Source organism: Corapipo altera, unplaced genomic scaffold, assembly GCF_003945725.1.
Source record: "Corapipo altera isolate COAL_440 unplaced genomic scaffold, ASM394572v1 50, whole genome shotgun sequence".
NCBI lineage: Eukaryota > Metazoa > Chordata > Aves > Passeriformes > Pipridae > Corapipo > Corapipo altera.
The window spans coordinates 3,662,542-3,685,274 of record NW_020884889.1 but is presented as its reverse complement, the minus strand read 5'-3'; the positions used below and the strand labels follow the sequence as shown (position 1 = coordinate 3,685,274).

At 43.9% G+C, this 22,733-nt stretch overlaps 1 long non-coding RNA gene across 5 annotated transcripts; it reads right to left on the bottom strand.

The window, feature by feature from the left end:
• Nucleotides 1-51: 51 nt before the first annotated feature.
• Nucleotides 52-22,193, bottom strand: LOC113947544. Of its 5 annotated transcripts, none has more exons than XR_003527792.1 (4): nucleotides 19,308-22,193; nucleotides 4,995-11,536; nucleotides 2,826-4,677; nucleotides 52-103 (listed from the first exon to the last, which is right to left on the bottom strand). It is a non-coding gene; the product is annotated as an uncharacterized LOC113947544 (long non-coding RNA). The 5 variants fall into 5 exon arrangements; XR_003527789.1 differs by having other exon boundaries at nucleotides 2,826-11,536; nucleotides 19,308-19,458; nucleotides 19,535-22,193; XR_003527790.1 differs by having other exon boundaries at nucleotides 2,826-11,536; nucleotides 19,308-19,431; nucleotides 19,535-22,193.
• Between the last annotated feature and the right edge of the window lie 540 nt (nucleotides 22,194-22,733).

The window sequence follows — 22,733 nt, the reverse complement described above, 5'->3', positions numbered from 1 at the left end:
TTGTGCCATGATCCAACAACAGACAGAGAACCAGCTGCATCAGTCACTTCTCTGTGTGCTTGGTCCCCACACTTTCCAAACATGGTCTTGTAATGGTTCATCCCTAGAAAAGAAGGGTAGCTCGTGTTACCAGAGATATTGCAGATTCACCGTGGAGAAGCAATAATTGCCCCTGAATTTGCCATGGACTAATGCAAGCGAAGACATTGCATGTTAATATGCCTTGGGTTTTCATAGGTTCTTACCTTAAAATAAACAAATGGAGATTTTTTTTGCTTCCTGCTGTTTAACTCTGATACTGGAATCATTATGATATTTATGGGTGAACAAGGCAACAATTGGCCAAGAGATACAACATAGCTCTAAAGCCTCAGCTAAGGAGGAGGCTTAGTTTCCATTGCTATTATCTATCACTATAAATTTAGCTTTCAGGTCCTAGACATTTTAAAATAACATGTCTAGTGTTAAAATAGGAGAGTATCAGAAAAAGCGAATTACAGGTTACAGGCTTCTAGTATTTGCAGTAATAGAACTATTACCATAATTACACCGGTAGAGTACTCGTTTATGTTGTTATTAGGGGAAAGGGATGGTAGAATTAGGATGTGTGAAAGGAAAACACTGCAGAAGGGGAGCCAAATAGTTTATCTGGGACAAAGATGGACACTGATGGCTATTGAACACACTCCTGTTTTCAGCACATGGGGTCACCTGTGTGTGTGTGGACCTGAAATGTCCGGTGATTTAGATGAAACCGCTATAGGTCACCAATGCCTGGTACAAATGGAAACAAACCACATCCCACAGAAAGACACAGCCTCACACACAAACCCAAGTTGGGAGCTGATGACTTTTTGTAGCCATTGAACATCTCCATAGTCTTTGCTGGGTGAGAATGAAGATTGACCACATGACTCCATGAGCTCAATGCTTCACAGACAGAAGCCCTTCTCCATCGTAGAAAAGATCAAACCCAGACTCTTGCACATTTGAAATGAGACCAAAATAAGGAAAAGAAAGCCCTTTGTTTTCAGGGGAAAGGTAAATCTCCATTTTGACTCGTTATTTTGCTGTCAGGGCTAAGTGGCCACTATTAGTACACAGGTGCTCACTGGTGTAAATCTACCTCCTGAGTGTCATTGCTGAAAAGTCAGTGAACTTGTGCTTCAGTGGCTAAAGATTTATTTGTTTAATGCCTGGTGTCATCAACAAATTCAGGCCAGCAATGACATCCTACTTGTCTAAGTTAATCTACAGCCTTGGACCGTCCTTGTTTTTCTTCCCATTCAAACTTATGGCTCAGTGTTGGTGTCTGCCACAAACCAACATTACAGCTGAAGTGAAAGAAGTGATGAATGAACATGAGCTTTGCATGTAGATAACTGGAAGTCCGGCTGAGTAGATCACATTATTTAATGTATCGTCATTGTATTTAAAAGCATCTAAACTACATTATTTCCTCTATTACTCCATCTCTGGCTCCAGGGACGAGTCGTGCTACATGTTTTGGAAGACTTGTTTTCTAAAAAATGATGGAACCACTTGGAGCTTAAATCATTGCTCTGTTAGGTTGGTAAATTGTCCCTACTTGAGAATACTCTTGTGTCAGGAGGAAAAGTCCTTGTTTGGCTGTGCTGCAAGAAGTAGGACGATATTTAATTATGACAATGAAAACTCATCTGGTTTCTCCAAGTGCAGACAATATTGATTTACAGTTCTAATATAGAAAATGTGGAATTAAAAAGACGGTTTATTTAGAAACTTACTTATTCCTTAAAATGTCTGTTCAGCTCATTTTTAAATTTGATTTCTTATCCCAGGTGAATTACACTGCATTTCTGAATCTCAAGAAGTGCTTGTGCCTGATAACAGCTGATCAAAGTACCAGCATGGTTTGGTCATTTTAATTGCAACATTTTTGTTTGCTCCTTTATTGGACAATGGTGTTTACAAAAGAGAGATTAAGAGCACCAGAAACAGAATTACAGAACACAGTTGGTGCATGAGACTTAGTATAGGACCAGAGTCCGTAAGGTCAGAGGAAAATATTACGAGCTTGCAGGCAAAATTAATGTCTGATTCTGAAAAAAAACCAGCAAGGAAAATCCGTGCTAGTGCTCCAGCATGACAAATGAACTTAGGCAAGTTGAAGATAATCATGATTATTTAATATTCCACAGCTTTACAACTCGATACTCTGTGGACAAAAGATCAGAAGTCTGCTGAGTCCAAAGTTTTGAATCTTTGGGTCAATATGCTTCTCATGTCTTCAGCGTTTAGTTTAATTTAGGAGGAAACAGTTCTGAGCTAAGATAAGATCTCGGACAAAATTGACGTGGACTCACAACATGGCCTAACATAACAATTTAATCTATCCTGTGCTTCCCCTGAAAGAAGGCTTAATAACTGTGGTATGATTTCACCTGCTGCTTCTAACATTTGCTCATTCTTTTTTCCTGAGCAAATTTGGATTATCAGATGGCAAGCAGCTTTGTTCATGGTAGACAAACTTGAATTCATTTAGGATTAATAACAATGGGTTCAATCTTTGATTCAATGGCAGTCTTAATGAATGGAGTCTTTGGAAGACAAATGTTTGTTTGTGTTAAAGAGAAATAATCAATTCTCCATTTTGGGGGATATGAGGTGCTTATAGCACATATCACAAAATATTTTCCCTATGTATCCAACCCTGGGTATACAAACTGCAGGAATGTTCCTCAAGCCCTGGGGTTGCAAACATGGACAGTTTGACCTTGTAATTTCAAAATCTGAAGTTTCACGATAAATTATTTGGTGTGAGAAAAAACATATCTCTTACTCACAGTACTCTCAGGTCGTCTTGGTGTTCTGATGCTGGGGAGTGTGGAGAGAGGAGGGTCCACGTGGCTGCGATGCATCAGCAACTGTAGGTCAAGACAGGGTGGATCCGATGGATGAATCAAGGCTGGATCTGCATTTTGGCCCAGTCCTCACCATTGTCTTAGATATGGGCATCTTCCAAATTCCTGTGGGAAATCCCGCATCCTTCATTACTTCTCCTGTCTCTTGGGAAGGAACTGGAGCACACGCCACCCCCGTGCCCAGCCAGGGAGGGCTGTGCTGTCCAAAACCGAGTGCCCGCTGACCTCAGGGAAAATTAGCAGGCTTCAGGAAATTTACCCTGCAGCCAGTTTTACCCTGGAAAAACATCACGCATGTTGCTAGAGTTTAGGACAACAAATTAGAGCATTTAATATGCACTGGAAGCTTTTTTTTCCCTTCCCCATACCCGCTTCCCCCCCCATACCCAGTAACATCCAGTTGCTTAATTCCATTTGAAATCACCCGGGTTAGGCACCTAAATAATCTTGTCCTTCATGCCTGTCAACATCTTGAGGCACCTAACCACCTTTAGAGATGTGGTGTGAAAGCTTGTGAACGATGCAATCGAGGAGGGAAACAAAAGACAAGTATCCCTATTTGCCGCCCAAGAATCCACAAAGAATGCTGCTTCAGCTCTGCTCTGATTTCTAATTAGATTATGAGTGATGTAGGACTCTGAAGCCAAGCTGGAGTTTGTGCTAGCACTTTGCATGTATGAATGACAAAGGGACACCACTTTCATATTGATTTAGGCAGGCCAGTGGAAGAATGTTTAAACATCAAGTGCTTGATGTCCCAGTTTGCCAGAGCACCTGGAAATATCAAATTAATTCCAGGTGTTCTGCCATTAAGACAGACTTGCTGCTTTTACAGCCACACATACAAAATGTGGCTCCCAGTTCCACAAATAAAAACGGAGTGGTTTCTGCTCCTAATACCTCGATAACTCTGACATATTGCAAGTTCTGGAAAGAATTTTAATCTACATAGGTTTTTTTTTTTAAAGGGGAGGGGAGTGAGGGGGGAGGGATTTTAAATATGCTGCATACAATTTGTGATGGTCATCTCTAAAATGCAGCTCCATTATCCTTTTCCATTTGGAATGAATGAGGCTAATTAATTTCAGGCCATACTTGATGAGGTCAGCACCATACGAAGGGTGCGTGCTAGACATTGCTAATCTCTTTCAGCTGAGAGTGATGAATTAAAGATGAAGCATTCCTTTGCAGGCCTAATTTAGAATGTATATCAAAAACCTACAGCAAATAATACTATACCCTACAACAAAGGAAAACTTGTTCTCTCAGGCTCCCATGTAGGGTTGATTTTAAAGGCATTTTCATTTCGCTTTGGAATTCCAGCTGTGGATGGGTGAAACAGTTCAGAAAATTCAAGCTTTCTCTCTTTCTATTGCTTTTATGGACACAAGTAGGCAAGGGGGGGCTAAGGGGAGAGCAAAACTAGTCCGTGTTTGATCCTGTATATCCTGTGATTCTGACTGTATGCCTGGTGTTTAGGAAAGCTCCCAGGGTCGTGTGCTCCCCAAGTACCTGTGACGTGACACACGCCCCCCCCCCACGGCCCACACTGAAATTTTACTGTTGGGTGTTTTTTCAGTCTGAGGGGAAAGCAATCAAAGGTTCCCTTTGGTTCAGCATCATCCCAAGGATGTTTTGTTGCAGGCAGGAAACAGGCCGGGTCCAGCAGTTCTTCTGGGTCACCCAACAAGGACACAAGAGTTTCCAAGCCATCACAGAGCTGTATTTCTCCATAGGGAAAACCATCTCCCTGTGCAAAAAGGTCCCATCACACCTAGAAGCACAGATAGCAAAATTTAAAGGAACAAGTCACCGTGAAAACAATCAGGTCTGGAATCGGAACAAATTGCTACAGGGCTCCCAAATTTTCTAGACTTGAGGCTCAGCCAAGCTTTGCCACCTTTCCCTTAGGTAAATCTACCCACAAAGCCCATAGGGATTTTCCCTGAGTGAGGGACTGCGGGATTTGGCCCCGTGAGCAGCAAGAAACTCATTTTGGTAAAACAGGAGCTTAAGAAATCCTAATTCAGCCTCGGAAGGAGGCTGCAAACAATAGACCACCATCCTCCCCACAACTTCCCTCTTTAATACCTGGCAGTTTCTTGGAATTCTTGACAGGTTGCTGCAGCGAGTCGAGGTTCCCAACTGGTGGCCATAAGCGGCTGCCGTCTTTGTATCCCAGTAGTCCTCATTAGAACAAAGCTGCTTCGAATTAAATCCAATCTACATGCCGAATCAATCTTTCAACCCTTTGATTGCTTCTGAAAATATTTATATTTCTTAATAATGCACATTTTGTCCCAGAGCCTGTGATTAAACCCAGACAAGGTCCAGAGAAGCCTGAAGTATATGTGGAAGGGGTTATTTTGGACAGGAAAAGAAAGATAAAGAACACAGGTTTTTCCTATTGTGAAACCATTAGAGTGTATAAATCTAGCAATTGCAGTTGTATAAGCATCAGAGTGGGGTTGTAATAAATACAGATTGGAGTATTATAGTAACCAAATGGAGTTTATGGATTATGTTCACTAGTTCATATTTCTCAGCTACTACAATCTAACTAGCATCATGCTGCACTCGCCTCTGTTAATATTCCCTATTAATATTCTCTTTACATGTTCGTGGGGGGAAAAAAGAAGTTAGGATTCAACTGCTGCTCTGTGTAAAACAAATATGTTTAAAGAATCATGCCCTCCAAAGAAAAAAAATAAACATGGTGATGCTGTAAAGCGACTGCATTCGAAGGGCGCAGGCTGTGGCTGGCTGGAATCGGCCCACTCTGCTTAAAGTTAATAACTTCCATCTGAGTGGAATCTGGTCCTAATGCAGGGCATTTGCTGTGTGAAAATTAGGGTGTAAAAATGAAGAAAACAACTGCTGCTATCCCTTACCCTGGTAAATTTTTTAGGTGGTAAATAATAAGCTTTGGCAGGAGATGAGAAACGCACGAAGGCTTTGTGGTAAACAGCACATTATTCCCTTCTCAAAAAGTAGCATGCAAAAAGTAGCATACATCACAGGTGAGATGTCTGGAGATGAAGGGAAGGATACATTCCTTGGCTAAGGAGTAACCCAGATAGGACCTGATCCTCCAGAGTGGGAATCTGACGTCGATTAAGAAGGTAGTGGTGGCTGGGGACGCAGATCAGATAAAGGCTCTGTACCTGTCTCCCTCCCTAAACACAAATGACTGCCCTTGTCTCTAATAAAAGGGAAAAATTGACTTTGGAAAACACACCACGATAAAACTCCTTGGATAAAATAGTGCACTGCCTGGGTGAGAGGGAAAGAAATCCTAGAAACTAAAAGTATAAAATGCTTATTTAATATCATTACTATTAACAGCATCAGATGGTAAACACAGGTAATATGCTTCAGCAGCTGGTAAACGCTTGTGGTACCTTTCCTTGTGGCAGTTTCTCCTTTTATAAAGGAGAGGAAGAAATATTCTCAGTTAAAATATTATTCACTGATTCTTTCATCACACAGTTCATTATATTAAACTGTAATTTCCTAAATATGTTGTGGGGTGGTATTATTGTTATACATACATCCTGAGTCTTGATAGCTATTTTGCATGAATGCATGATTTGGATTCTCAGTCTTTAGGGTAGAGAGAATGGGGTTTTTATCATCACCATAAATAAGGAGAGAGATTTAAAAATCCTCTCATAAATAGGGATGGATCCAAAATCTAATGACATGCATGAAAATCCATTTTGGATCAGGCCCCCAGCAGAACACTGTGTTATATAACCAGTATTTTCTGAATATCTTCTATTGTTTGACAACCCTGATTTCACACTGAACTTAGAGTTCATTTCCGAACAGAAGCTTTTTGTACAGAAACTTTTAATCATATCCCTTCATGAACACACACATACCATCGAGGATATTGTCTTATTAAAGAGTTTAAGCCTAAAGGTGTATGCCTATTTTTAAAAGAAATTTTCTGATTGTAGATAACTGCTCAATTTGATTTAGTGTCCAATGATAGTGATGGGGTTGATAACTGAGCATTCATCGGTAATTCATCTTGTGCTAGTAGAAATTTACAGCAAAGCAGTGCTTTCCCAACACTGACAAGTCCTATTAATCTTCTTCAGACACATTTCAATAGGTGTCTCCATCTGTGCCCAACATCTAAACACTCTGGCATCACTGGGGACTTGGAGACACCTTCATTTCAGGTTACACTAGTGAAAATGTGATACTAGATTGTACTCTATTTTTAACCTAATTCTCTCTTTTCATTCAATTAGCCTTTCTTGCCTGCATTTTTCTACTCATGTGTAACATCCTTTTCCCAGGAAGAGCTTAAAAATGAGATTTAGTTACTTAAAGAGACAGAATCTGCCAGGGCAAGAGCAACCAAGATCTTAATACATAAAAGCAGAATAATAAAGCTCACTGACAGAGCGTGGAGACGGAATCGCCATCCACCAAACACCTCCTGCGTAGCATTCCCATCATATTCCCCTCCTGATGCACCTCTTGCAGGCACCGTTCAGTTAGGGCAGGTCTGAAGCCAAACACCCCAAAAATTCAAAACAACCGCACAGCGCTTGGGCGTTGAAACCCAAAACACCTCTGTTTGTTCGCTCGGCACGGGGATCCCCACCATACATCGCCACTTCGCTTTACACGTACAGCTTAATGCATGAACAAACACAGAGCAGTCAAATTACAGCAATAACATTTATGGGTGGATTATGCTCCAACTTCCTCGCTTATTATTAAAAGCGAGTAGATTGCGGAGCACATGGAAGAGGTAGGGTGCAAATGCAGGCGAATTTGCACTCGGAACCAAATGTTGTTTTTTCACTTTCAAAGCTGCGATGAGTTTGCGAGCAGACGCAGCACAGCTTTAAAGCTTACTCATTCAAAAATGTGTGTTTGGGTTCTCTTTTTTTTTTTTTTTCTTTTCCCCTCCCCTCCTTACTCCGTTTACGTTCGCCTTTCAAAGCGGAGCAGATGCACACCATTTGGGTTTGGGTGGCTCCTACTTGCTCTGAACTTTCTTCTGAAAAGAGCAAACCGTGAGCCGTGCGTCTGCTCCGCGACTCGGAGGCAGCTTCAAACTTTGTTTCTGGCTTTATGAAGTTCTCTCGTGAGTCGTATTATAGATCTAAATGACCTTATTGTAGGTGGCAAGTTTAAATGTGCCATATTAATAACTTGTTATCCAAGACAAATTAAGTCCTTATGTGTCAAAAGCACTCTGCTCTGGATTACCTACAAGACAAGTATTTATTGAATAAACGTTGGATCCAATTTCATTTTAATGTGACTGACTGTATGCTGCAGCCCCTTAGAATGAGATAAAAACGCTCAAACCTACAACTGTGTTGCAACATTACACCTAACTTGTCTATTTCTATTATTGTCTTTTTGATGTGGGATATCAAAAGTGTTTGGGGGTTTTAAGGATTTATTATTATTATTGTTATTATTTTTTTTCTGAAGAGCAAGGAGAGAGATAGAAAAAAAGACTGGCATTCAGCCTAAAGAGAAATCATTGAAACAAATTAATCCTATGCCGTTTAAATTGACATGGTAATCCATCATCAGCAAAGGGAAACTCTGAAAGCAATCTAGAATCTGCAGTGTTCTTTCACTGGCCCTCAGGCACAAAGACAGACAGTAAAAGAGGAAGGAGAAGAAAAAAAATCATAAAAGTTAGCAGCACCTTAGCAAAGGGAAGGGCTGAGGGAGCAGCTTTCACTTTTTCCTGCTTTCAAGCATCCAGCTCGGGAAAGAAACGCTGATTAACCTCCAGCCATTCCCCACGAACGTTTACTCGTGTGTGTCAGATCATCTTCGGCTGCTGAGATATGAGTAATTTCAAATAGTGCAGAGCCCCCATCCTGTATAAACTCCACCACTGAAAACTCTGCCAAACGTCAACTTGGGCATTTCTGCTTACAGAGGGCCTTTTATTAGCCTAAACTTGATCATTCCAAATGGACAATAAATTCTATCTTCACAACCCTAGAGAAAAGAGCTGTACTATCCTTGGGAGTTTAATAGCCAGGATTTTCATAGAGCTAGCATGAAAAAAACTGGGGGGGGGGGGGTATTTGGATTTGAGCTTGGGGTATTTTTTTTGTCTATCCCCTGCTTTCTCAGTGGGGCTATCCACTATAATATATGTTTCCCAAGAGATTTTTCAAACTAGTTTTAAATATCTAAAGTGATGAGACTTGGTGCACCTTTAAAATTTTATTAGGCTTATGGTCAGAAGAAAACATAAACCTCTTGGGCCTTGAAAGCCCATTGCAATACAACCATTATCCCTATAATGTCAATAGAGCTACAAAATTCTCTAGAAATAAACCTTTTAAGAACAGCTTTCCGTGCTTCATGTTTTCTTTTAAGGTCAGTGGTGCATCACTTTTTTGGAAAACATTTCCCCTCTCTGGCCAGGTTTAGCAATGTGAAATAGAATGTATATTACTAAATGAATAGGTTTAATTTTAGACACTGAAAAAATAAATAGAAGAAGAGAGCGAGGGCAGGAATAATACCTTTCAGTTAGAAACAGACATAGTAGAAAGAAAAAGTCAGAACTTTAGTGCCAGGGGCAAAGGGGTGAAAGGCTGGCTAATATGAACCATATCCAACATCTGCCCTATTTTAATTTAGCAGGGATAAAGTTTCTTCTTTTTTATTATTAAGAAAACTTTATGTGGCAGAGAAAGCCATGAGCTATGTTATCAAAACTGTTTTATTGTCACACTGAAACTTAGAACTATTAAGAATTGGTGGGGCAAAGAGATAAAAACTCCCCTTCTCTCTCCTTTTATACTCTGTGACAAGCCTGGGCTCAGGTCCTGCTGACTTGGGTGTCCTTTTCATGTCTTTATGAAGTACTGCACTTGGGGCTGTAGTATAAAGGGGAGGTTAATTGTTCAGGATGGGTCCAAATGATTGATTCTCCAGGTTAAAAAAAAAAAAAAATTAAATAAAAAATCTGAATATTTAAAACAAAATACTGACACAGTAGTCGCCCTTGGAGGTGAGCGATGGTGGTGGTGTACAGCAAGTGTAAAGAAGGGCTGGACTGGGGACCTGTATGAGAAACAGCCCAAATTGCCAGACTGGAACATGATCTCGCTCCATCTAAGAGTTTTCCACCTCAATAGTGCAAATTCCACTATAAAATAACAAAGTATACTGAACCACATGTGAGTAGCTGTAGGAGTAAGAGAGCAAATTGGTTTCGGACAAAATAAGGATGAATACCTTTGGATAATCTAAAGTTAAAATTTGATTGAAAGCATAACATTCCTCTAAGCATCAATATGCTTAGGATCCAAAATATGGTTATTTTATTACCAGTTAATGCTTAGATCAAAGCAAAACACTGTAGCTGGAAGGGACATTCTCTCTGGAAATAAAGTTCCATGTAATTATTTCCTATTAAAAACTAAAACTGGTCTTAGATTCAAAAATTTGGGCTTCCTTACATGTGATACAGTGCAAGCTTGTCAAGAGAGAGCAAATGTGACATTTTTCAGTGTTTGCTGCTATCTCTTTAATTTAAAGTTTTCGTTTTAGCTTTAACCCTTTGAATGTGAAAGATTCTCTTCCAGTTTACCTTCATCAAACAAGGGGGACTGTTTTGGATTATATCGACTAATTTCTTATAAACAGAAATTAGAATTTGATATAAACTAATATAAATTTAGATAAAGCCAGCAAATGTAAGGACGTGAGATGTAAAGAAAATGATATGGCGATGAGTAGGCAGCTGAAACTTAAACCTTAAATTGTAAACAAGGGTTTCACTCTTGGGCAAAACAGCTCATCTTAATTCAGTTCGGGACATGGAGTTTAAAATATGCACTCAAAATACTTCCAAGAAAGCTGCAACCTTTCAGAGGAGAGAGATAAGACTGTATTTTAATTATGAGGTTATAAATATGCGATCGATTTAATTTTTTTTAACCATCTCCTAATGTGCTATGTAACACCGTTCAGATGCAGTTATGCATTTATCTGACTGTCTCTATTCCTGCACAGGCTTTTGTTTTTATTTTACTCTGGTTTGGGTTTTTTCCTGGTAGCTCAATCTCTATTTATGGCATTGCTGAAGCAGGCCCTGGGAAAAAAAGGAATCTATTTTTCTGTATTTATAAACTACCACTGAATAAACAGGGAACGGTTCTTTTTTACAACTGATGGGTTGGTATTATAAGTAGCAATATGAAATATTTAGACACGTTATTTCAAGCTTCCCGGCTGCTTCTGATTCTGCTAATTATTTTTGATCTGTCACTCAGAAATAAAAAAAATAAATAAATAAAACTTTAAAGAGTTCATTAGGACTGCAGAAAGGCAGAAGAGTCAGATATAAGGCAGCAATTATAATTTGGTTTTAACACATTTTTTTCATTTTTTGCTGACTCCTCAGCTATATTGTTTAGTAGAAGGATGGCTACAATATACTTCTATATTAAAGCTTGTTAAATAGGGAAGAAGCTGAGACATTCAGCTGGGATATTGTTTGCTAGCTCAATTAGTATCCCAAGAATTTGAAAGTACAATAAATGTATCTGAAGATCATATCTAAACATACTTACCAAAAAGTACCCACCTCTCTCAGCAGTTCACATATTTCTACCTTCTGACTGGGAGGGAAAAAAAAAAAGGCAGTTCGATGTATAGGTTAAGATTGGCGTGTGGCAGGGTTTGTGTGAGATACAAAGAAATCCATATTTCACTCAACAATTTCATTGCTTAAACATATAGTTTAGAAGCATCTTTTCCCTAAACATGTGGTTCAATAACACTTTCTTCAAAGGAACAATTCAATGTGTTAAAAGATTTAAGAACAAAGAATGTGCTGCAAAATGCAAATTCCTCCAGTGTTATACTGTGTATGCAATTATGTATGTAGGCAGATAGATATAATTTGAGAGTTATTAACTTTCAACATCAATGATGTACCCTGAATCAATACAATGTAACTACCTATTAAAATATAAACCAGGTGTGTTCCCAGGCAAATACAGTCTGAGAAGCTTTTCTAGATTTTTTTTTTTTCTTTAAAGATTACAGCTCTACTGTGGACAAGAATCTCAAGCAATTGGTACTGGTCCTAAAGATGGAGATTGCTTTGCTTTTTGCTGATGGTTCTAGAATGTTTCATTTCCCAGACGTTCAGGAAAAAAAATATAAATTTAAAAACAATAAACAATAATGAAATGGTTTAAAGGGGACGAATTGTCTCACAAACATCCGCACATTTATGCACCTCCAGATGCATGGGAAAGAGAAAAGTTCCCTATTTCCATTTTTCCTTTGGCTCAAGGGAGGGAACGAAGGGAGCAGAAATGATTTTAAGCTTGGCCCTCCCGTCTGATCGACCCCTCTTGCAAATCCCTTTCTCCTGCCCGCCCTCCCTCGCTCCCCCGAGCACACAGCCCGGCGCAGTTAACCTTGGAGCGGCGCCGGGGAGGGAAGGGTTAATGAAACCCAGCTCTTTACGACCTCCAGGGTCAGACTCTTCCTATCTGCAATCTAAGGAATTAGGTAAGGAGGTTATAAGATTATAGTGAAAGGAGTTATAGGCCCTCGTAGCCTCACACCTGAACATATTGGGCTAATCCACTGGGATTCTTAAAAATCGCTTCAGCTATGGAAAACTGTTAATTAGGCTGAGTCTGTCCCGAGGTTTCCTGTTGCATTAGTGATCCAGCCGAGCTGCCTGCACTCTATAGGCTCACATGAAATGCTCTTAATATGCCTATATTTTTTGTCCCTTCTCCACGACCAAAATCAGCATCAGCCCCTGATCTCGGGAAAAAAAGCAAAGCTGGGGGGAAATTCAGCCCGAGGGATGAACAAAAGTCACCCCTGCCAGTCCCTGAGCCCTGGGTGCCCGGCAGGCTCTTTGCAGCTGTTTCTAACTTCAGTGTTTGTTTACAGTAGCAAAATTAGCACTTGGAGAAGAAGTGAAAAGCTGTTTTCACATCAGTTTTACTCCTCGGTTCCTAGTTTGAGATGCCTTTCCTCCCTCCCAGCATTCATCATCATTTAAAGTGCGGCTCAAACTTTCTGTCGCTCCTTTGACTTGGTTCTCTGCAGTCGCATCCCATTTTTCTGCTATGAAAAACACGCGGAGAGAAGGTAATGTGTGAACACGGCCCAAACATCACGGATTCGAGGCAAAAAAAAATAATAATAATCCCCAGCATCCCTACAGAACGTGTTTTAAGGTCGCTTGGCAGAGCCCTGCCCTACTTCCAGCATTCTGCCCTTTGGCACTCGGACATTTGCTTGTCTCCAGAGAAGTTTTCTTTAATCTGCCGAGACACCCCAGGGCTGTACCTAAGCCACGGCTGAATTGCTCCCTACGACAGATAAAACCCTGCAGCAGCAACTCCCTAACTTCAATACTTAAAGTAGGGGCTGGTTTTAACCGTTTTGTCATTTGCAGAAATGCTGGATTTTTTTAAATTTTTTCTTATGCCACTTGTGGTCACCCTCGAATGGCAGTAATCTGTAGATTACATATTATGAACCTTGTGATTACGTGGATAAAATGAGGTGGTTAAAAGCTAAAATCCATTTTACTCACCACATTTGCTTGTGGGGAGAGGGGGAGAAGGAGAGGGGAGGACAAACTTGTAGGAGAAGGATTTAAACCCCTCGGATGTGAGGTGGATGTGCCCTCGCTTCTGCTGTTAGAGCCCTCCCTGCCTGGTGGGTACACGGGGCTGGGGACCCCTCAACATCACCTCCAAGGCAGGCGCCCGGTTACTCCAGCCCTCCTGTCCTTTCCCTCGCTCCTGAGTCTTTTGTCCCCATTTTCGTGGTGTCTCAGTTTTGCTCCATAGAGGCGACTTTTCTCTGCTACTCCTGGATTTGCTCTGTAGCATTTCTGGGCTCCTACTCTCCAGCTCTCCCCCCGTTTGCCTCTTTCGTGTGTGTCCCTGATCCCTCTCCAGCTGATGTGATTCTTTAGAAATGTGGGTCTTATCCCATCCCTACCTTTGCCGGGTCTGATTAGATATTATTTTTTCATTGGCTCTGCTACAATGGGTTCCTCCCTTTAATCTCTCGGTATATTTTCCCCCTCCCGGTATAACCAAATCCATGAAATTCACAGCCTCTCTCTTTGACACGACTGGCTCGTCTAATCACTCCATATCGATTTCCCTAACTCTTTTCATCCAGCTGAAGACACATCTTAAAACACTCCAAGCCAGAGTGTGCTCTTTGCTTTATACACACTAATAAAATGATTTACCCTTCTCTCTCTGCTCTCCTCACAGGAGAAAATCGTTCGAGTCGCGGCTATTTGTGTGTGATCAGTAAATATTTAGTGTGGCGACATCCTCAGCTCCTCTCCTGATCAATACGCAACCCAACAGGAGGTGGACTATTGTCCGGGTAGTGACTTGCTGAGATCTCCTTTAGATGAATTCTTTGCCCCCCATACGGTCTGTTATGATTTATCCTCGAAGGTAACCAATAAAGAGAAATTGAGTCTTTAAAAACGTCTGTTTCTAACCTGTTTACCGTGCCATTAAAGCACCTAAGCAAGGAATGGCTTATTCACCCCCGTCTCCCGTATCCCTGGGATGGGCTGACACATCCAGAACGCTGCTGGGAAATGGGTATCAAAGCAGGCGGCCGCCGCACTGTTGCCCCGCATCCCAGAACCCCTCCATTCCCTCTCCCCGACCCCTCCAGCAAAACCCCTCCACTCCGACCTCTCCCCGACACTGTCACTGCGGTGCAATGTCACGATAAAGGGCGATTCCCCGGTCGCGCCCTGCAGCATCTCCGGGCACCGGGCTCGCTCCCACAGTCTCTGATGGAACGAAGTGCCCAGGGATGGAGGGTGCCCCAGCAACTTCCAGCCCACCTCCCTCCTCCTCCTCATCGCATCCCGCAGCTCTACCTGCCCCAGGACCAGGCTGAGGCAGGGCTGGGGGCAGAGCGCTTTTTTGTTTGTTTGTCTGTTTAGGGTTTGGTTGTTTTTTGGTTTGGCTTTTTTTTTTTTTTTTTTCTGAACGAGATGGAAAATCTGCAGTGAAGGGGAAAAAATAATAATAATGGAAATGGAGAAGAGCTTAAAGCCCGTTTCCTGTGGTTAACCATAACGAGAGCTTTCCCAGGGTGATAAAATGGGCAGAAAGAGAAGTTCGCGTGTGTATGTGTATGTTTTATCCTGATCTGCTATTTCACTCCTGGGGAAGCCCATGCCTGGAATAGGAAATATTTCCCCTTGTAATTACCCCAGGACTGTGCTGTGCCCGGTGAGATGTCTGAGACAGCTCTGCCTGGTGTGCGGGTGCCTGCCTTTGATGCAGGCTGGGTGCCTGTACACAATGGCTACACAGTTATATCTGTATCGTCTGTGTGTGCTCACTCACATCATGTCCTGCAGCCCACAGAGGTGCCCAGATATTTATTTTATTCCCATGTTTGTGCGTTTGCACCTCAGCTATAGGTCGAAGGCGTTTATCTCTGTAAATGGACATTGCCTGCACAGGCGCTGCATAAATCCATGGCTGTGTATTACAGATGTGCGACTGTTATTCAAATCTAAAACCAGCTACATCCACCTGTTAACTTTGTTTAGAAACCACTTTCACTAATGGCTTTTCGCTAACTTATTCAGCCCGTTACTCGAGTATAGGAGGCAATGGAGGGGAAAAATCCATATGAAACCTTGCTCATAGCCTCTCTTCGAGAAGACACTTTCCACACCTTGCCTAGACAGGGCTCCTATAGAGCGCTTATCTCTCGAATATATCTTTATACTAATGCATACTTAATTGGTCTGTCTTGACTGTCCATATAAAACAATTTAATTAGGGTGCTTTCTGCTTTGGAAAGAAAGAGAAAAAAAAATCTGCCCAGCATTTATTGTATTTAGCACCAATACAGGCAGAAAATGTTGCACAAGTTTTTGGTTGAAAGAGCACCTATGTGTCCATTGAAGGGCGTTGATCCGAAAAGACAGAGAGGACAAGTAAAATCGATTTGAAGCAACCCTCTCTGTCCCTTTCACACCATTCAGACACTCCATTCCTTCTAAGACAAAGACCCAGCGCCTTGGGAATGCTGGCAAGGGGGTGGGGGGGGAGGAGGGGGAAAAAAAAAGGGGAAAAAAAAAAAAGGAAAAAAGCTTCAATCCCCCCAAGCAAAAGGGAGAGCTCTGAAATTCCTTCATATTGCTGTTATTTACCCCCCAAGATATGTTCAACTCCAGGATTTTCTTCAATTCGGCGTCTAACACTGCTGCTGCGAGGAATGTCCCTGGAAGGGGAGGAGGTAATTATGGCTATTAGTGCTGCGAGCCCAGCCGCAACCTTGGTCACTCGCAGGCTTTTAGGGTTAAAATAGCCCTCACCTCTGACCCCTGCGGAGCAAAGTTGTAGCTATTGCCATAAGTTGGGCCAAAGTTTTCAAATCCAGGGCTGGGCAACACCGGAGGGGGGAAACTTCTCCCTGGAATTATTTTTGGTTGGGATTTAAATCATCTTTAGTCTATTTAATTACCTTTCCCTCCTCCTTTGGCCAAACAATCCCTTTCGGAGAGGTGGGGGGGATTTCAAAATGCCCTGCTCTCACTACCTTTCCCACTGCTCTTTCCATTTAGGTTTAATTTGGCAGATTGTTTTCAAGCATGAAAATGGTTATCATCAAACTAAATTACTGGGTCAGCCTTTCATCCACAGATCTCAAGAATAAAGGAGGGGAGGTGTCGGGGAGAGCTCCCCCCTTCAGACTTTCCCCACCATGACCCGTTCAGCTTTACAAAAAAGGAGAGTTTGGAAAAATGAAGAAAGGACGAAAAGCTTGGATTTGTCTCCTGTTCTTTCTGCACACCTTCATGATCCTCCTCTGCAAGGAAGGATTTTGGAAGGGGGGGGGGGAGGAGGCTCAAAGTGAGGAGGGGAGGGAGCCCACAGATGCAAGTACCCCTCTGGCAATAATAAAAATTCATTCAAGTGGACTATGTCTCCATCTTCCATGTACTGATTAGACTTAACAAGAGTGGAAACTTGTGTAGACCATATTTATGGTATTAACAAGCAGTTAAAAGATTTATCCTTCTTCTGATCAATATTGTTCGTGCCCGGTCCTTCCCCCCCACCCCCCGGGCCCTCCCCGAAGGCTGCAATGACAATCGCCTTCATACTTTTTCATCACCGATCGAGGTGGCAAAACCCTTTTGTAATTTTCATTAGCCCAGTAAACATGCAATTAACATGCAGCACTGTGGTTAACTTAATTCCTGTTTTAAGGCAAGGACAAGCAAGAAATGGAAGAGCGTTTGTTCCATTTGTCAAGTATGACACACTCCCTACCCTAACAGTTTCTTAAAATAAAAGCTCGGCTCCCCACCACCACGACCACCACCCCTCTTTCCAGAAACCCCCCACACTGATACACACACACACACAAAAAGGAGCAGGAATCCATTAGTTGGAGAGTATTCTCCTGCCAAAGGCGGTATAATGTATTCCAAATTTTCCCAAGCCCTCACTGTACTGGGGTCCCGTTGCCCCCACTCCTCCCCCCCCCCCCACCCCGGGGAAAGAGGCTGACGCGCTGATATTTCTCGTGGGTGAAAGATTTAGCCTTTTCCTAACCGTATTTTTTTTTTAATAAAATAAAACTAAACGTGCTTCCCATGTCTAAAAGTTGCCATGTTTGTGAAGGGGGTGGGGAAAAATGTCTCCAAGGGTTTCAATTAGCAACAAATGATTATTGCAACGGATTTTTGGTAATGAAAAAATGTGGAGTACCTCTTTCGAGCTGGGATCTCAGGGGCAGTGAGAGAGAGAGAGAGGGGGAGAGGGAGAGAAGGAGAGAGAGAGAAAGAGGTTGCTGATTAGCTCGGATTCTTTCCCAACTTGCTTTAGTGTGTGCTTGCGTTCCCTGCCGACCCTACACAGGACACTATATATTTTTTCCCCTTCGGTGCATGTGTTGATAGTTCAGCCTGTAGTTGTTTGCGGTTGGCTTTTTTTTTTCCTTTTCCTTTTTTTTTTTCCTGCCCGGGGGGGGGGGGGGGGGAAAGGGGGGGGGGGGGGGGCTGAAATCGGTCGCATCCATCCTACCCCCACAGTCATTAACTTAGGAGATTTCCCTCTCTTATTTTTTTTCTCCCCAATTGGAAGGGTGGGTTGTGAATATTTTTCCTTTTTTTTTTTTTTTTCCCCCTAAGTCTCGCCTTTCCAGCTCCAAACAAGGTGTAGCGAGACGCTCTTCCTTCTAAGGAATGAAATGAGACAAGGATCACTCAAAGACATCTCCTACCTTGGGCTTGGGGATTTTTTCTTAAAGGCAAGGCGCACATTCCTAAGCAGCTGTGTACAAAGCCCCCCCTGAAATCTTGTCTGTGTAAAGTTAGAGTGTGTTCAGGGTTTTTTTTTTTTTTCCTCTCTCTCCCAAGGCTGATCGCTAATAATACATCGAAAGCACTTCCCTTTAGGTTGTGGGAAATCTATTCCCTTCACCTTGCCTCCTTTTTTTCCCCCCTGAAGGCTGTAACTTTACTTTTTTTTTTCTCTCTCTCTTTTTTTTTTTTTTTAATCAGTTTGCACAATCGCTTAGATAAACACCAAGAAGGAGACTTCTCTTTAATTACCCAACGCACATCTTTCTGGGGGGCAAACAGCGGTCTGATTTTTTTTTTGTTTGTTTGTTTCTTTCACCTGCCAAACTAAAGGAGAGGTAGAAAAAGGAAGATGCAAGCGATTTGGGACCTTGAACAAGGCAAATATGGTTTTGGTATGTTTACTTATAGTTTTTTTTCTTCTTCTTTGACACTTTTTTCGGGCAATGTGTTGTGATTCTTGTGTTTCTCTTTTAAGGAAAACAAAAAATCCAAAAAAGCAAATGTTAGCTAACGTGCGTCTTAAACGATCGTTTCTAAGGTTACGTGGGTTGCTCTAAGGAGGGGAAGAGGGGAGGGGGGCAGACCCAAGTATGTGTAATTGCAGCACCATCAGTTAGCACGTCCTTTAGCTAAATAAAGCAAAGCAGCAAACAAACAAACAAGCGAACAAACCCAACGACCGGACTCGGCTTCCAGGTCCGAGGCAAAGCGCCTCCAAGTCATTTCCCCAGGAGCAGCGCCCGGGCGCTGCCGCCCCTGCCCGGCGCCGGGGCTGCTCGGGGGGGAGCGCGGACCGACCTGCTCCGGAGGGTGGGAGGGCAGGACAAGGCTCTTAACTTAAGTGATAGGTATTAAACTGCCCGGGATCGTGTCGCCGTGTGCAGCTGGCAGCGTTTATTTTGGGGTAAAAAAAAAAAAAAAAAAAAAAAAAAAAAAAGGTCGGTGGTGAAGGTATAGAGCCGAGATCCCCTCTCCCCCTCCGATCCCTTCCCTGGCTAAGCAAGTACAATGGAAAGAAGCTGGAATATACTCACCATCCGAAGGTGCGGTTGGTAGATCGGCTGAGGCTTTAAGGCAATTATTTATCCTTTTTTTTTTTTTTTAAAGTATTATTGCAAAAGACGTAGATCTGACTTTAAGCAGCAAAAGTGTTTTGCTCTGACAACAGCAAGAGAGGCACGGTTCCTCGTTAAAAAAAAAAAAAAAATCACAAAACAGGATCTCCCCCCCCCAATCCCTTACCACTATCCCTTAAAAATACCTATTCGGTATAGTTCTCGCAGAAACCCTGATGCAGAAATCTTATAGTCCGGTCTAGGAGTGCCCAAGCCAATTAATTTTAAATCCTTAGGAATTAATCAGATTAAAATGTACAGAAGTTTCATTCTCGTATGCATACGTGAGCCAAAAGTCGTTTCCCTTTAAGAGATCCTTTTCTTTTAAAGTTGAATTTTAGGCAGATAAGAGACTTACACTAGGGGGCAGCCAGATACTGTACTTGCTCCAATCTTAAGCAATTTTTTTTCCTCTCTCACAGCATATGCTCTGATTTAGCACTGTAAATTTTTCAGAGGACCCAACTCTGACAGCCCCTGGTGATTTTCAAAGTACCACAAGCCAGTGGTTAAAAATTGCATTGACTTGGAAGTTCAGAGGCACACAATAGGAGCCACTTTCCCTATTCATGGAACTTCAGTGTGGTGGAAGAGAAAAACACACACATACTACATTGAGGGAGAAGAGGAATTCATTGAATTCTGTTAGACGTAACTGCTTTCCACTGAGTTCAGAGCGAAACTCGGTATTTGTTCGATGCTGTATTCATATTGCGATTTAATCTAGAAAGAATTAGAGGACTGTTAGGCAGCTTTCTGCCAGGAAAGCAGCTTCCCCCTCCTTCCTCCTCTCTTTTCGAAACCTAAAGATTTACACCGGCTCTATCCTCAACTCTATTTTAGCAAAATAAATCCTTCCACTCCCTCTCATTAAAATAAATTTACATCTGCAGTAAAATGGCAGGAGGGATACGTTTGTTTATTTGGAAAACCAACACGGTCTCACTTTTAAACCAGAGCATTTCTATTGTCATTAGCTTCGGAGAAGGACAGAGGAGAATCTCCCCCTTCCTTGAGAGGTGCTCAGGTTTCGAGGATTATTTAGCGAAATTAGCTGCAGTTCATTTTTACATTCATCTGTTCTGTCTCAACCCACTCGCAGGGGTGTTTTCAAATAAATAGCAAAGCATCTAATGGTGCTAATAGGTAGTTATATCGCTGCATCCCTCGAAGAGTAAATAGTTAATCTGGGGCATTCTTCATTAATGCTTGAGCAATCAGCATATACGGCGGCTTTTAAGCTTATATCAATGGCTTTTCATTTTTACTATCATACGTTCAAACTAGTAATATTGTGCGTCCTGTTAAAACCGCTTTCTCTTATGATTTCTGCATTTGTTAGGACGGCGTTAATGCTTTTTCATATGGTGAATTAATCCTGTTTACTTTGTCAGATTCGAGACAGGAAAGGTTGGTGTTGGGTTGTGGTTTGGGTTTCTGTTGGTTTTCTTTCCCCCCCTCAGGAAACTCAACATCAGCAACAATCTGTGACTATTCTGTATTTTGAACCCCCATCTTCTCCCACCCTCCCCGAAAGGTGACCTCCTCTGCTCTGGTTTGTTTGGAAATCATAAGACAGTTCCCCACATTTTAACAGGGAAGGAATCCTTTGCCCCTTCTGTCTTCCTTGTCCCTCCTGGTCCCTGTTTCGGGTAAAGGTTATTTTTTTGCTCCGTGAGGATCAATGGGAAAGCTGCAGCCTTGTCTTTGAAACTGAGCCGCAAAACATCTTCGTCCGTGGGGTCTGAACACACCAGGTTTCCAGGCAGGACACTGTCAAGTCGAGGTCCTTTTTACAACTTTCCAATCACCTCCACACCTGCGGCTTTAGCCACATCTATTATTTCTGCGGCAGGAGTGGGTGGGCATGTGGCAACATGAAAAAGTGTATGTGAGGAGGTGAGGAGCAATTAATCCCTCGCAGAGTTGTGCCCAGGTCTGTGTCCCCGCGGCCGTGCTTGGTGACCGGCTCACATGTGAGCGCACATACAAGCGTGTGTTCGCAGAGGAGGAACGATCCTCTCGGGCGTTTATCTGTCTGTTTTAACATGTTTCCTATTTTATCCCTCCGTCCCTTCTCTTGTTGGCGTGTCTTTTGGCCATTTGCACCGGGAGACTGACTCGGAGTCCCGGTAGCTCCATTCAGCGGGAGATAAACCCCCGTCCCCGCGCTTAGATCGGTTGCCTGCTCGCGGTGCAGCACGGAGCTTGTGTTACGGTGTCAGGGTACGTGTGGTCATAAAACTCCCAGACCCACAAAATGAAGTTAAAGGGGTCGGGGCGAGCCCCGCCGCAGCGATGCCGAGCGGGGAACACGGGGATGCCGCGCAGCGGAGCGGCCGCGATGGTGCCTTGAGCGGAGCCGCGGGGATGAGGAGAGAGCGGGCGGAGCGGCGGAGCCCCCGCGCCCCGCCGGGGTCGGGGCTGTGCGAGCGGCCGGTCCCGGAGCGCCCCGAGCACGCCCGGCCGGGCTCGGCTTAACTCGGCTCGGCTCATCTCGGCTCCGGGGCTCAGCTCAGCGCGGGGCTCGGCGAGCGCAGGTGCCGCCGCCCCCGTGCCCGCAGCACGACCGCGGGGCCGAGGCTCCCCCGCGCCGCGGGGCGTGAACCCGAACTGCGTTCCCCGACCCCCTTCCAGGGACCGGCGGCCGCCCCTCCGCTTTACTTTATTCCGTGGAGTTTTACCTCGCTTTAGCGCCCGCTTTCCGCTTCCCACCCCGCCGCCCCCTCCGACCCCCGGGGAGGGCAGCCCCAGGTGAGGTGAGGCGGGCGAGGCGGAGTGAGGCGGGCGCGGCGGGCTCGCCGTCACCCCGGTGCCCCGGCGGGGCGGTGCGGGGCGCGGTGCGGGGCGCGGAGGGTCTCGCCGGGCGGGCTTTAGGACCCGGCGGCGGGGCCGGCGCTCGGCGGCCATGGCGGGCTCGGAGCGGCGGCGGCGGCGGCCAATGAGGGGCGGTGGGCGGGGCGCGCGCGCGGGGCCAGTCAGGCGCCGGCCCGGTTGCCTTATAAGGCGCGCGGTCGCCATGGCGACGCGCGCCGAGTTGCAGCAGCCGTGTCAAAGTTCACTCTCCCGCCAGCGGGGCGAGCGGCCGGCGGGGAGCGCGCCCGCCGCTCACTCGGCCCACACGCCGCCCGCACCGCCCGCCCGCCCCGCCCCGCCCCGCCCCTTCCCCGCCGACAGCGAGGGGAGGGGAGCGGGGGGGAGCCCCCGCTTCTTTTTTTTTTTTTATTATTTTTTTTTCAATTTTTTTTTTTTTTTTTGGGGTGGGGGGGAGAAGCGCTGGCGCGCTCTCCCCGTGGTGGTGTTTTTTCGCCTCCCCCCCCCTCGCCCGGCTGAGGAGCGATGCTG